At 43.2% G+C, this 14,365-nt stretch overlaps 1 protein-coding gene across 1 annotated transcript in view; it reads left to right on the forward strand.

The window, feature by feature from the left end:
- The first annotated feature begins 6,041 nt into the window (after positions 1-6,041).
- Positions 6,042-14,365, forward strand: part of MATN2 (matrilin 2) — a 202,873-nt gene continuing 194,549 nt past the window's right edge. Inside the window, 1 exon segment of the mRNA XM_020968963.2 lies at positions 6,042-6,310. The gene's annotated coding sequence lies outside the window, so the exon portion shown is untranslated.

The following is a 14,365-nucleotide window of genomic DNA, read 5'->3' on the forward strand; positions in this document are numbered from 1 at the left end:
CATGAGGATACAAAAATGTCAAAAGACAGTCCTTGCCCTCAAGGAGCTTACAATCTAAAAGGAGAGACAATAAGCAAACAAATATATACAAACAAGCTATATGAGGGACAAATAAGAAGTAAATAAGAGAAGCCCTAGAATTAAGAGGGACTTGAAAAGGCTTCCTATAGAAGATGAGATCTTAGTAACACTAGCGGGAATGAAGCCACAGTCTATGCCCCATATAAGTGATATAAGTCAAGAAGCAGGAGCATGAACTCCAGAGACTCAATCCATCAATCAATGAGCACTTTAAGTGCCTACTATATGCCAGGCATTGGGTTAGGCTGGGGAGACAATTACAAAGGTGAGTTTGCCCCTGCCCTTAAAGAATTTACATTCTATTTACATTCTTTGACTCAAACTTCATTCCCTAGTGAACACCTTACCATTGAGACAATGGCAAAAGTGCAAGCCATGTAATGAAGTGGAGACAATGTGGCATTTTTTGATACATACAAACAACACTACCAGGAGTGAAAGCACAGGAATGAAAAGCTTTACTCCTCAAGAGTGAGATGAGTTCAGACTCCTAGATGTTTGAGCCAGAGCCATGCCTACCCATGATTCATATTTTGGAGTTTCAGAAGACAAAGATGCAGTCACTAACCAGTATGTCCTCCACTGAAAGAATGGCTGAAGGAAGCTTATTGACTGACTAGCTATGACTTCAACTCAGAAGAGCTCTTACAGAAACAAATGTTTCTGTCGAGAACTTCAGGAAGGCACTAAAGTTTTGCTGAGAAATCTTTGTGTCCAAAGGGAATGAAAAAGTGGCCTGATGGAAAGCTACTTCATAACACAGAGGGATTAGGCAACTTGCCTGTTTATACAATAGCCCCAGAAAGTGTGCAAGTGGGGTGGATGACAATGGTGGTTTACAAAGTCAGTTAATCTCAACCACCAACTGCCTAGTGAAGAGTGAATCAGACATACAGGTGAGCAGGAGGAAAGATGACAGTCAGTAAGAGGGACTGAGGAAAAAACACTGCTCATCAGTTATAGAGAGAAACTATCTGAGCTGGATCAAAGCTTGGATGGTAGTGATGAAGATGATGGTAGATGGAAGAAGTGACACAGTGTATGCTCTAGAAAGTCCACTAACTCTCTTATTTTGAGGGGGACCATGGCCAATAAAGCCAGGGAGGGCTCAGTTCAGAGGGAGCTTCTTTCCCACCTGATACTTCAACTGTGGAGACCTCTAGGGTACCAAGACAACTCAATATCTGAGAATGCTCACAGCCACTCTGGACCATCAGCTAGTCTGGGTTTGGTCATAGAAGTCTAAGGATCCTGATAGTAGGCTAAACCAACAACCAATTTGAGTGTAGGTGCAAAAGAGTCAGCAAGTCACACAAGGGCTCATACCACCAGGTCAGTGAACAGATGATGTTACAGCTAAATCAGAGGTAGTTATACATCTCCATGCATGTGCACGTGGGCAAGCTTTGGATATAACTTCAGCACTGGTATGTGTTGATAGATTGAAGATCTTACAGGCAATGGAAACTAGGATGATGCAGGGCTTAAGTTCATGATACATAAGAAATGGTTGAAGTAACTGGGCATGTATAGCCTGGAGAAAAACAAGACTCACCGCGGATAAGATAGTTGTCTTTAAGTATTCTAAAGGCTATTAAATGATGAGGAATTAGACTTGTTCTGTTTGGACCCTGGGGGCAGAACCAGGAACAATACATGGAAATTGCAAAGAAGTAAATGTCAGGAAAAACTGTCTAACAATTACAGGGGTCCAAAAGTGGAATGAATGGGTTGTCTTAAAAGAAAGTGGTTTCCCTTTCCTTGGAAGACTTCAAGCAGAGGCTAGATGTGTTTTTGCAGGGTTTATTATAGTGGGAATTCCTTTTGGGTGGGGTCTATGGGGTGTTCAGAAGGACTAGCACCTCTGGTGTGAGGACTCGCTGAGCCCCTTTCAGGGCTGCTCATCCATCTTTGGTGTCCACCTGGCACTCGGCTCTCATTTATGGCTCCAAGAAGCTGCTGCATGCATAGTGGCCACACCCCAGTAAGATTATCTCAGCAGATGGACTAAACCAGCTCTAGGGTAACCAACGGGCCTCAGACTTGTCATTAAGTTTGGGGGTGTCTACCCCAATCATGGGAAGGCTTCCTGCAGAGGAATAAGTGGTTGAGAACAATTTGTTCCAATGTCTACCAAGACTGCTGAAGCAGGTGCTGTGGAGTGCTTAGAGCTTCATCAGACATCAAAGACACAGAGGTCATCCACCGCATCCCAGGCCGTCACCAGTCATCTTGACTTTTGTCTTGTGCTGGATCCAATGATTCTGGAAGAGAGAATGAGGCTTATAGGTTTATGCAACTCTGCCTCACTTAAATCCAATTCACTCAGGAGTCAAACATCACCCCTTGATGCCATTTGTCCTCTTTGAAAACAAAAGATGAACAACATTCCTTTTGTGTATGGATTAGACTAGATGGTCATTGAGGTCTCTTTGAACTCTCAAATTCGGTGATTCTGTGATTCATGTGTTCATTATGATTACTTGTATAACTTCCACTCTTCTCTATGAGGTAGATTTATGCCTGAATTCATATTGATTTCACATTTAGAAGTGTGGTTATAAAATGGATTGTCCTTATGCCCTCATTTTAAAGTAAAACTCTAACTCTGCTCCCATGTCCTCTCTCCTGTGTGGTTCCCATTGTGCCCTCATGCCACAAACCAAAGGACACCTGGTAACATAAGGATCAGATTGACCACAGATGTTTGATAAATATCATAAAATCCAGCAAATATTCTTTAACAGAATAACTTTAAGAAAAACACTGGGATAGGGCACGGACCCATCACTGTTCCTCTCTCAGTCCATTGTTCCTTTCTCAGAGGGTGTGTTTCTCTCCTGCTGCTGGGTGAGTTGTTGTTTTTCACTTGTTTCATTCATGTCTGACTCTTTTTTACCCCATTTGGGGTTGGTTTTCTTGGCAAAGATACTGGAGTGGTTTGCCATTTCCTTCTCCAGCTCATTTTACAGGTGAGGAAACGGAGGCAAACAGGATTAATTTAAGTGACTTGCCCAGGATCACACAGCTAGTAAATGTCTAAGGCCAGATCTGAACTTAGGAAGATGAGCCTTCCTGACTCCAGGCTCTGTACTCTAACCACTTCACCACCTAGCTTCCCCCCAGGTAAGTGAGTACCAGGGATAAAAGACACAGTCACTTGTACCTCCAAACTTATCCATTCAAATGAGGGTCATCTCTCATAGTCTTATGTAAAGGAACTTCAGATATTGCTGGCATCAGCTCCGGCCATGGTCTTGCTCCGCTGCCCTAGGATGACCACAACTTCTCCCTTCTCTGCTAGTTGTTCTGAGAGATCCCTGGTAGTTTGAGTGAAAACCTACACACTTCCCATCTTCCTCCCCAAGGGTGGCACTCATGTTAGTTTCCTCTTCCCAACTGGGAAGAACTATAAATCCCAGAAGGCTTTGTGGCCAGCCCATTCTTGCCAGGGGTTGTTCCACATGTTTCCTGCTTTTGTTGTTGTTGTTGTTTTTAATTTGTTTGCTAATGAACTAGTGGTATGTTTGTACTAGTGCCCTATGCACTTGTTAGCTATGTATTATCATTTTTTGCTGTAGGAGCTCCCAGTTGTTCATTCTTCATACTCAAAGAGGACCAATGACATCACAATATTAGGGTCAAGATAAGGTGTGTTCAGCTATGGCTGATCAGTCCAACATTGAGCTTGGGATACCACAAGTAGGATACAAATAGTCTGAGCAATTAGGGTGGAGATGGCTCTATATTTGCACATCTCACCTTTTCTTTGGGCTGCTGCGATTCTGCTTTGCTCATGGGAGCACAGTGCCTTCTTTGATGTGGCACACCATGCTGGCCAGTCCTTTGCTAGCATTGACCATGTGTTATGGTGGATGCTAAACTTCTTCAGAAAGATTTGAGAGTGTCCTTCTATGACTTCTTCTGACCTTGTGAGGACTTGCCTTGTTTTAGTTCTCCATAAAATGGTCTTTTAAATAAATGCATACTTGGCATTCAGGCTACCATTACATGGCCAGCTCACTGGAGTTTCGCTTTCTATAGTAGAATTTGAATGATTGGCAATTCAACTCCAGAGAGGACTTCAGTGTTGAGTTTCCTTATCTTGCTATGTAAGGAGCTGCCTAAAATTCCACATCTGGAGGTAGCATGCCTCAGACTCTCCTGTGAAATACATAGGAATCCAAATAGGGGTCCTTTCAGAAGCAAAATGATGGACATGATCTTTCCTCATGAGAGGATCACAATTATTCCTTCTATCCTGGTATGAGGGGTGGTGGTGGGAGTTGTGAACAAACTGTTGCTTCCATTTTTTTTCTGTTAAACATGCAAACCAAGTATCAAAGTAGAAAACTGCTCTCATTTCCTATGGCCCATTAGTTTCAACCTTCTGTGCAGAGATTCCTATTTTGGAAGACTGTTTTTTCTGACTAGAATTCCCTAGGAATAAAATGACTGCTTTAGTTTGCATGGCACTGGAGTAGATACTCAGTTATAATTTCCTGATCACACTTGAAGGGCAAGGATAAGCCCCTGCTCCTGGAATCCTGACAAATTACTGAACTCTCAGTGTTTTGAAACAATTAGACACTATAATTTCATTTCCATAAATTGGAACTCCACTTCCCCAGCTCCAAGGGGATTCTCCCTGGCCTAGATTTCAGGAAGGATGTTTTTCTTTAGCCTCTGAGATCTCTGAAACCACATACTTCCCGCAGGCTCACCTCCTACCCTCTGACCTCTAGCTGCCACCTTCCCAAGGATGCAGAGATGCTTGAACTGACCTAAAGGATCAATACAAATAACCAAATGTAATCATCTAAGCCAAATTTGTGGGGCAGAGGACAGAGTCAAAGATTACATTTTGGTATTATTTGGCATTCAATGAACTCAACCCCTTTTCCTCCTGTTCTACTAAAGATACAATTGCTGATTTGCTCCTGGGATTTTTGTGAGGAGAAATGACTACAAAATCCAAGCATCACTAAAGGGGTAATAAAGGAGGCAACTGTCACTCAGGCTCTTTGGCACTTTCAGAGGTGTTTGTGAAACTCACTTGTGATTCTTCCTGCCTCTCCCCATAGCTTGTTAAAACCTGAACTGGGTGCGTTCATTTTTCTCGGGTTTGATCAGTTAATGATTTGGTACAGCGTCTGTGAAGTGTTTGCCAGTAAAGGATTCCAGCCCTCCTTTACAGACCCCCTCACCCCACTTGTCTGACTCAGTAGCAGAGCTGAGTTACTTAAGAGGTTAAGATGTGGTAAGTTCTTGAGCCTCCCAACAGCCCAGGTTTATTCACTCCTGAAAGACCTCAAAATGTTACTGAAGGCTCTCTGGGAATCTAGGGTACTCCGTACAGAAATGTAATTGTTCTGCGTCTTGTCTGAACTAGACTTTATACTCCTCCAGGGCAGGAACTTTGTCTCCTCTGGGTTCTGGCACACTCATCCCAGAACGCTTGGCATCAGGTTGGAGGGCACTCCATCGTGGGCACCATCTAACAGCTCCTGGAAGTTGTCATAATTCTTTTTCCATATTAACCCCATTATTATGACCAGTATCATCATCATCATCATTGAGAGAATGAAGTCTTCCTCTCCTGAAACTGTGTGCCCAGAGCCCCTGATTCACTCCATTCTGTCCCTGCAATTTCAAACCGCCTCCTGCCAAGTGGGGATGCTCCTCTGCCCCAACGCTACTCTGTTGTTCTGTTGCTGAATTGTTGGCTCCAGACCCATAGTACAATCTGGGGGACGTGAAAAGTGACTCGGAGGAAGCGGAGCAAGGCCCAGCCAAGTAAGAACAACTTGGGCCCTGGGGCCACTCCATTTGGTTTGCTCTCCCTAACTCCCCAACTCATCCTCCAACAGGATGCCCCTTCCTTCACTCCTCCCCCTCCCCTTTTTTTCAGAACGCCTCCCCCCCTTCTCCTCCCCGTCCCCCCCCCATCCCGCCCCTTAGCCCGCCCGTGTAGAGAAGCAGCCCAAGCAGCAGGAGAGGGGAACGCTCTGGGATGGGACTTGGAGGAGGAAGGGAAGGAGGAGACAGCGGCGGCGCGGCGGCAGTGGCACGGATTTCTGGTCTCCAGCGTTCCCAGGAGAGGAGCCGCCTGCTTTTTTGGAAACGAAGGAGAGCGAGGAAGACGTGGCCGCGCCTTGCCTCTCCTTCGGCTCCCTGTCTACACGGGCTGCTAGAGCAGCAGCGGAGAAGGAGGCAGAGGAGGCTGCAGGTGAGCGGAACTCTCCCTTTCCCCGGGATTTCCCGTGGTGGAGAGGTACAGGTATGCGCAGCAGTCCTCGTTAGACGCCGGAGGCGTTAGCCCCATAGCCCCTATTCCCGCAGGGCAAGGAGACAGCAAACTGGAGGGAGAGTTCGTAGCTGAGGGGCGGTGTCTGCCTCCAGGCGGGGACTCGGCTAGCTGGGCTCTGCGTTGCCATCCTGCTCCGCGCCTGGCCGCCGGGGCGTGCACTACGCCCGCTGTTTGTGCGCTCCCCGCGCGTCCCCTGCCCGGCTGCAGGGCTGGCCTCGGTCCTGCGGCGAACACGCCGCGTGGTTCACTCTCACAGGAGGCGAGACGCGGCAGCTGCTGCGGCAGCGGCAACTTCTGTCCCGGGAGCCCGGGACACAGTAGAGCGCTCTTGAACCGCAGGCTGGGAAAGAGCCGTATGGCGCTCCCGCAGGTCGGCGGGCCTGGGAAAGGCTGCCCCTGCCTCTAGGCTCACAGCTTTTGTCTCCCACCCTTGGGAAGTTCCTAGTGGCAGCCGGCTTCTGGACGGCGTCTACGGAGACAGCGTGAAATGGAAAGGTGTCGAGCCTACAACCTAGTGCAATTGATTTATGACTAAGTGACTGCCACCTTGGGGACCTCGAAGTGATTTTCAAAAATTCTCGTACTTTAGGAACTATTAGGGTTGGAGTAGAGTAAGGGGGGGAGATGTTTTTATAGCCCCAGTGACCGGGATTTGAGCTTTCACTTTCTTCCGTCGAAATTACTTTTCACCTATTTAGATTAGGGGGAGCTTGGGGAAAAGAAAATATGTTGGGGACCTTAGCCATTTTACATGAGAGGATGAGATGGATAGAAATACAGGGTGTTCCTAATGTCTTAGTGCTATTTTAAGATTTCTAAAGACAGAGAGCCTCCAAATGCTTCTTCAGAGAGTTCCTAGGATCTGGCTCGGTATCTGAGAAGGGGTAATGGGATAAGCGATGGTTCTCCTATTTCTCTTCAAAACTTCCAGGACCTGTGATGTTTAGCAATGTAGATCTAGTCCTTCCTTCTGTTAGTGGCCCTGGCCCAAAAGGTTGTCTCTCAGAGTTCAGACTTTTGGTGATAAGCCTTTCAGAACTTTGTTAACACTGGTTTTCCACTAACAGACATAACAATACAATCACCAAGCCTTTGCAGTATGTTCGGAGTTGCCAGTTGTCTTCCAAGAACCCAGGGCTACCTCGCCACCATCATGTATAGATTTTAGTGGAGTGCTCTGTTAACAATCTTTAAATGAACGCTTTAAATACAGCTTAGCTAGGCAAATATGGATTTACACCAAAGGGAAATTGGGGAGCGAGTTTCCTTGCCGAAATTTAATTTTCACACAACCTTTCAGAAGCATTCCTACGTAGAGAAGATCTGCATGATGATAGTGGAAAGAACCGAGAGCCAGGAGACTTGGGTTTGAGTCCAACTCTGCAACCTATTAACTGTGTGACTTTTGGCAAATCATATCCGTTCAAACCCCTTCAGCTTTACAATAAGGAGGGTGGAGTAGTGACCTCTAAGGTGCCTTCTAGTGTTCTATGGCTGAGTAAAAGGAAATATATAATAACTAACAGTCATATGGCTAACTTTGCAAAGAGTTTTGCATGTAGCAATTCCTTTGGTTCATACAGCAACCGTGGGAGGTAGGCGATTTTATTATCCGAATTTTACAGATGAGGAAACAGGCTGAGAGAAATTGAGTGACTTGCCTGGGGTCTGAAGCAGGATTCAAATTCAGGTCTTCCTGACTCCAAATCTGGCACTGCCTCAACTCCACATTCTAGCTGCCTTCAATATATATCCCTTTATAACCCTCAGTTATCAGTGCTTTGAGAACACGACTGCAGATAATCAAAAATAACAAATGATTTACCTTTTCCCTATGATGAAAATCGTAGGTGTTGAGGAATTGGGAGGCCAGGCTATGAGAAGGTTCATCAATTTGAGGATGGTGGGGGAGGGAGTGGAAAGAAATATTGTAAATCAGATGTTACTTCTTTCCTTAAGCAACTATCAGTTTCCTATACTCTTCCTTCAAAATATTTCTTCCATTCTCAATGCTATGCTTCCCAGTATTCTCTTTACCTTCAGCAGCATCCCTAGGTTATTAGCATTCCCTTCCCTAAGACCTCAGACTTTATTTGGAGAACCTGAGTTTTAATCTATCTGACCCATGGGCTGTGCTGTCTGCCTATGACAGGGGTTCTTAACCTTTTATTTGGTGTCATGGACCTGTTTAGTAGTCTGATGAACTTTTGTTCATCTAAAAAATAGACAAGTCTATGACAATACCCCCAAATCTTCAATCAAAGTGATAAAGTCCCATTTTTATAGCTTACTTCCAGAAAGTCCCCTCAGCTCCAGCCCACAATTCCCACCCAAAGGAATCATCTATTAAACTAATTTTTAAAAATGCCTGTGTATTCCTGGTATAGTTCCCATCTCATCATTCTTAATCTTTCCTTTGACAGATCTGAAATTTATAAATCATAGAATCATAGAGCTGGAAGAGACCTTAGAAATCATCTAGTTCTGGCTTTATAGGTGGGGAAACTAAGGTCCACAGAGAGTAAGTGACTTTTCTAAAGTCGCATGACAAGTAAGTGCCAGAACTGCAGATGGAATCCGGGGCTCCCCCACTGCTATCCTAGCGGTCTTTGTGCTGTAAGAAATAGTGCCCCTAGTGGTGCCCAGAGTCATATTTTCTTTTCTTTCTTTTTTTGGAACCAATTTTATTGAATTTCGTTTAAAATGAATTTTCTTCAAAATGATTTTCCTTATTTATAAATGATATTACTGCATCTTATTTTAAATTAATTTTATTATTCAACTCATCATACACTAAGGTGGTATTATCTCTGCCTTTTTTTTTTCTTAAGAAAAATGACTTAGCAACCAGATTCAAGTAGTGCCAAGGACAGAAAGAAGGAATTAGGAAGATAAAATTTTTTAATAGGGTGTGCTATGATAGTCTTGGGAGCAGAAATTTAATGTAACTTACTACCTGGGTGACAAGGTTTCCAGTTTTAGCTATGTTATAAACAATAAGGGCAATTCATACACCCCTCTCTCGGGATCTCAGTTTCCACATCCGTGAAAAGATTTGGCTGGACTAGATGATTTTTCTACCGTCCTTTCCAACTCTCACACTGACTTATTCAGGGTGTTGTAGATAGTAAGGAGGCCTTGTTGTTTTTGTTGTTCATCCTTGAAGAGGACCAGTGACATCTGGAGGGTGATGGCTTGACTTGCAAGTGAATTGGATTTAAGTGAGGCAGGGCTATGCAAAGTCTTCAGCCTTACTCTCTCCTCCAGAGTCAAAGTCCAATGGCAAGGCATAAGTCAGAACGACTCAGTAAGGAGGGCTAGGACTTATAAGGAGGGCCAGGTATATCTTCTGTCTCTTATTTAGCAATACAGATTTTTATTTTAAAGAAATACATGCGTCACTAGGATCTCCAAATATTATAGTAGAAAAAAACACTAGGAAGAGAGTTGGGAGACCTGGATTCTAATCACTTAATCTCTGCCTCAGTTTCCACAACTGGAAAATGGGCATAACAATAGCACCTACTTTCTAATGTTATTGTGAGGATCAAACGAGATAATATTTGTAAAATATTATCACAGCACAGAGCCTGGAACATGGTAGGTACTATTTAAAATGGAATTATCATTTCTTATTATTAGTATTGATCCCTGTTCTGCCACTAACTTGCTACTTAAAGTCAGGAGGATTGTCTGGTACAATGCAAAGTATTGGACTTAGGCAGAAAACCTGGGTTCAAATCTTGACTCTGTCACCCACTGCCCATGTGACTGACCTTGGGGCAAGTCACACTCTCTGGGTCTCAGTTTCCTTAACTGTAAAATGAGAGGATTGGATAAATGGTCTCTAAGGTCCCTCCCAGAGACCCGTGATTGTTATTTGGGGGGGATGGAGAAGTCAAGAACTCTTGCAGCCCTAAAACTATGATCTAGTCTAATCGTTCTATGTTACAGATGAAGAAAGTGAGTCCCAAAGAGGTTAGATACTGGGACAGACTAAGAAAAGCTAAGTCAATTTCGGTTTCTTCTCAGTATTCTTCTCAGAATAATGCTTTTAAATGAATTAATTAAAATACATAGGGTTACAAAGGAAACCAATTATATTGAAATAAAGTTGTCAAATATTAAAATAAAGCAAGTTCATGGACCCCAACTTAAGAACCTCTGATCTAGTCCAGCCCGCTCATTTTACAAGTGAGGAAACTGAGGCCCAGAGATGGTAAGTGATTTGCCCATTTAATGGTTGGAACAGTGGAGCTTGAAAAGTCCTAGAACTACAAAATTAAGAATTAAAGGCACCATAGTTTAATGGGATGAGCCCTGGACTTTGAGTTGAAAAACCTGGTTTGGGGTCTGAGCTCTGCCACTTTCTGACTGTAATGTTGACCTCTCTGACCCTATTTTCCTCATCTGTAAAACAGGCATGATAATTGTGAGGCAGGGAGTTATTATAGAGGAAAGATTTTTATAGATGGAATTAGAAGACCTGGATTCACGCCCCTGCTCCATCCTTGACTAGCTGTGTGCCTAGGGCAAATCACTCACCTTCTCTGAACTCTAGTTTCTTGGTTAAACTGGCATAATGATATTTGTCCTGTCTACCTCCCATGACAGTTGTGAGGATCAAATAACCTGCTTAAAGAGCTTTGAATATTCTAAAGTGCTATATGAATGGAAGCTAACATTATTAATCTTTGGCATATAATCAAATGGGCCATAGGACCACAGACTTAGACCTGAAAGGATCCTTAGAGACAGTTCATCTTGTGGGGCTCAGTTTCCTCTTCTGTAAAATCAGAAAGATTTGCTGTCCAGTCAAGAGAAGAAAAATGACTGAGTGAAGTTGAAGCTTTCATAAAATAAAAATTCCTGTTCTCTACTCATGCCCCTCAGAGATAATGAACTGTATTCAAACTAAATTACTGTGTGCTTCATAGTACAATTTTCTTCTTATATTTGTTGCTGTTCAGTCATTTCAATCATGTCTGACTCTTCATGACCTCATTCAGGATTGGTTTTCTTGGCAAAGATACTGGAGTGGTTTGCCATTTCCTTCTCCAGCTCATTTTACAGATGAGAAGACTGAGGCAAACAGGGTTAAATCACTTGCCCAGGGTCACACAGCTGGTAAATGCCAGAGGCTGGATTTAAACTCAAGATGAGTCTTCCTGATTCCAAGCCCAGTGCTCTGTGCTCTATCCACTGAGGCATCTATCTGCCCTTTCTTCTCATATACTGGTATGGCAAAGATTGTTGTTCATTTGTTTCAGTCGTGACTGACTCTTTGTGACCCTTTAGGGTTTTTTCGGCAAAGATACTGGAGTGGTTTGCCATTTTCTTCCCCACCTTTTTTATAGATGAAAAAAAAAACTGAAGCAGAATTCAGTGACTTGCCCAGGATCACATAGTGTCTGAGGCCAAATCTGGGCTTGGGTCTTCCTGACTCCAGGCCTGGTTCTCTCTCTATTGTGCTGCCTAGTTATGCTTTGCTATGGCAAAGGAGCCTTCTTCAAATGTCACACCCCACTAGTACTGCTGTTAGAATGTGAGCTTTCTGAGGGCAAGGACCCTTGTTTCTCTTATATTTGTATTGAGAATGCCTGGCACATGGTAAGTGCCTAATAAACGCTTGTTGATTTGCCATTCTTTCAATGATGAGCCATTGTAAAAAGCTATATCGAAAAATCAACATTGAAATGCATATCAATAAATCAATTAATAAACATTTATTGTGTATCAACTATGCTAAACTGCATAGTGCTAAGCACTGGGGAAACAAAAAGAGGCAAAAGATAGTACCTGCCCTCAAAAAGCTTACAAGCTAAAAGGGGAGAAAACATGTAAACAAATATATACAAAGCAAGCTACATACAGAATAAATAGGAAATAATTAGAAGAGGGACAGCACTGGAATTAAGAGAGGTTGGGAAAGCTTTCTAGGAGAAGGTACATTTGTAAAGGAATTTCTCAGCAGAGTCTAATCAATTTGATAGTGGCCTAGGTGATTTGATTGTAAGGCATGGATCTTTGGAGGCATCTTGGGGACATTTTTCTCACCCCAGCAGGAATTAATGGTGTTTATGGCAGAAGCCTATGGCAGAGGTTAACGTGTGCTTGCATTTAGTCTAAGGGGGTAGTTTTTGGACAATGTTCCTGAAATCCAGCACCCTGTGGAGAAGAGTGGAAATTTTGAATTCTCTAGGTGCAGTGATCCTGGAATCTAACCTAGCCAGAAGAGTTTTTTCTGGACAGCACCAGCTCAAGACATAGTAGCAATTGGGTTGCTGAGAGGTTTCTCACTGAAGCACATGTCATGTGCATGTTTCTTAGCCCCAGTTCAAAAGTTTTCAAGTTCGAGAGTTCAGGAATTGAAGCTCTTAGAAGAGAATTTCCTGATGCAACATGCTTTGTGGAAAAAGAGAATCATCCACATCCTGTGTAGCATCTTACTTGGAGAGGAAAGCCAGAGAGTTATTCAGATGGTGCAGGTCAAAGAGTAATGGAATTGCTTATTCAGCAGCACCCAAAGTGTATTTCTCTTCCAGCGGGAATCTGAACTAGGAGCAGCCAGGAGGCACAGTGGATAGAATGTGGGCATGGAGTCAGGAGGACCCGAGTTCAAATTCGACCTCAGATGCTTACTTAGCAGCGTGACCCTGGGCAAGTCACTTAACCCTGTTTGCTTCAGTTTCCTCCTCTGTGAAATGAGCTGGAGAAGGAAATGGCTATTATAACAAAATAGACATAGAACTGAAAGGGACCCCAGAGTCAACTAGTCTAATCCTCTTATTTCACAGATGAGGAAACTTAGGCCCAAGATCACAGAGGTAATGAGCATTAGAAGCAGGATTTTAATACAGGTCCTTGCATGCCAAAGCCAGAACAGTTGTCACTATGTCATGAAAAGAAAAGTTTCCTAGAGAGCTTTTAATGTGTAATGTGAAAGAGGGGCTGTGCCTGTCACTATTTTTCTGCTGCCAATTGTATACCCTTTTCCTAAAATGGATGGTCTAGAAACGCTTACTCAGCTCTGTGCCAATGGAAAGTGTTGCACCAGAAAACCTAGAATTTCTTCTGCTGTGAATCTATTTCATGTAACAGAGGAAAGAGATAATGAAGTAAGTGGCTGGCTTCTTAAAGCACACCAAGAAGGTCACTGAGAAAGGCCTGCTAGTCTCCTGAAGTGTAAGTAATGGGGAGATCACCCTAAGAGACTCTGCGTGGCAAGTATGAATTGCTAAGAAGAAATTAATCTGTTTGGAGGGCTGGAGGGTACCTAACTTCTTCCAGGACAGAATCTACTTTTGACTTATTTCATTCTGTATGGGCTGCCTTGCCTGGTTTCCACTCCACAGAACAAGATGCCCCCAAGCTGGGTGTGCCTTGGTCTCCAGCCACCCTATCTTGACTCCTTTTGTGTGTTGTCTCATCCCGTTAGCTTGTAGACTTCTTGAAGGTAGAGACTCTATCTTTTTTTTATTAATTGTATCCACAGCACTACCATGGTACCTTTCATATAGTAGATGCTTAATAAATGTTTATTGGATTAGATTGAAAATAACCAAATACAAACATAACAGTAAATGAGTCCTGGTCTCCATTGACCTTGATGTGGCTCTAGTCTACCATAGTATCTAGTCTACCATATGTACAGAAAGGGATCCACATAATACAGCATGGTGTATTTGAAAGAGTACTGTGTTTGGAATCAGAGGACTTAGGTTTTGAATACTGGACCTTTTAATTATCACCTGTGTGACTCTGAGTATATCATTTAACCTCTCTGACCATCACTTTCCTCATCAGTAAAATTAGAGAGTTGGACAATTTTAAATCCTATAATCGTGTAATTAAACTTTCTAACCGTTAAATGAATACATAATTCTCACATAATGTCTTTTTGTATCTTGATTAATTTTTACATCTCTGGTCTGTTGGTCCAAAATTAAGACCAACATTATCAGTGCTTTTTAT

The sequence above is a fragment of the Phascolarctos cinereus genome, unplaced genomic scaffold (genome assembly GCF_003287225.1).
Source record: "Phascolarctos cinereus isolate Bilbo 61053 unplaced genomic scaffold, phaCin_HiC Scaffold_4;HRSCAF=312, whole genome shotgun sequence".
In the NCBI taxonomy this organism is placed as follows: Eukaryota; Metazoa; Chordata; class Mammalia; order Diprotodontia; family Phascolarctidae; genus Phascolarctos; species Phascolarctos cinereus.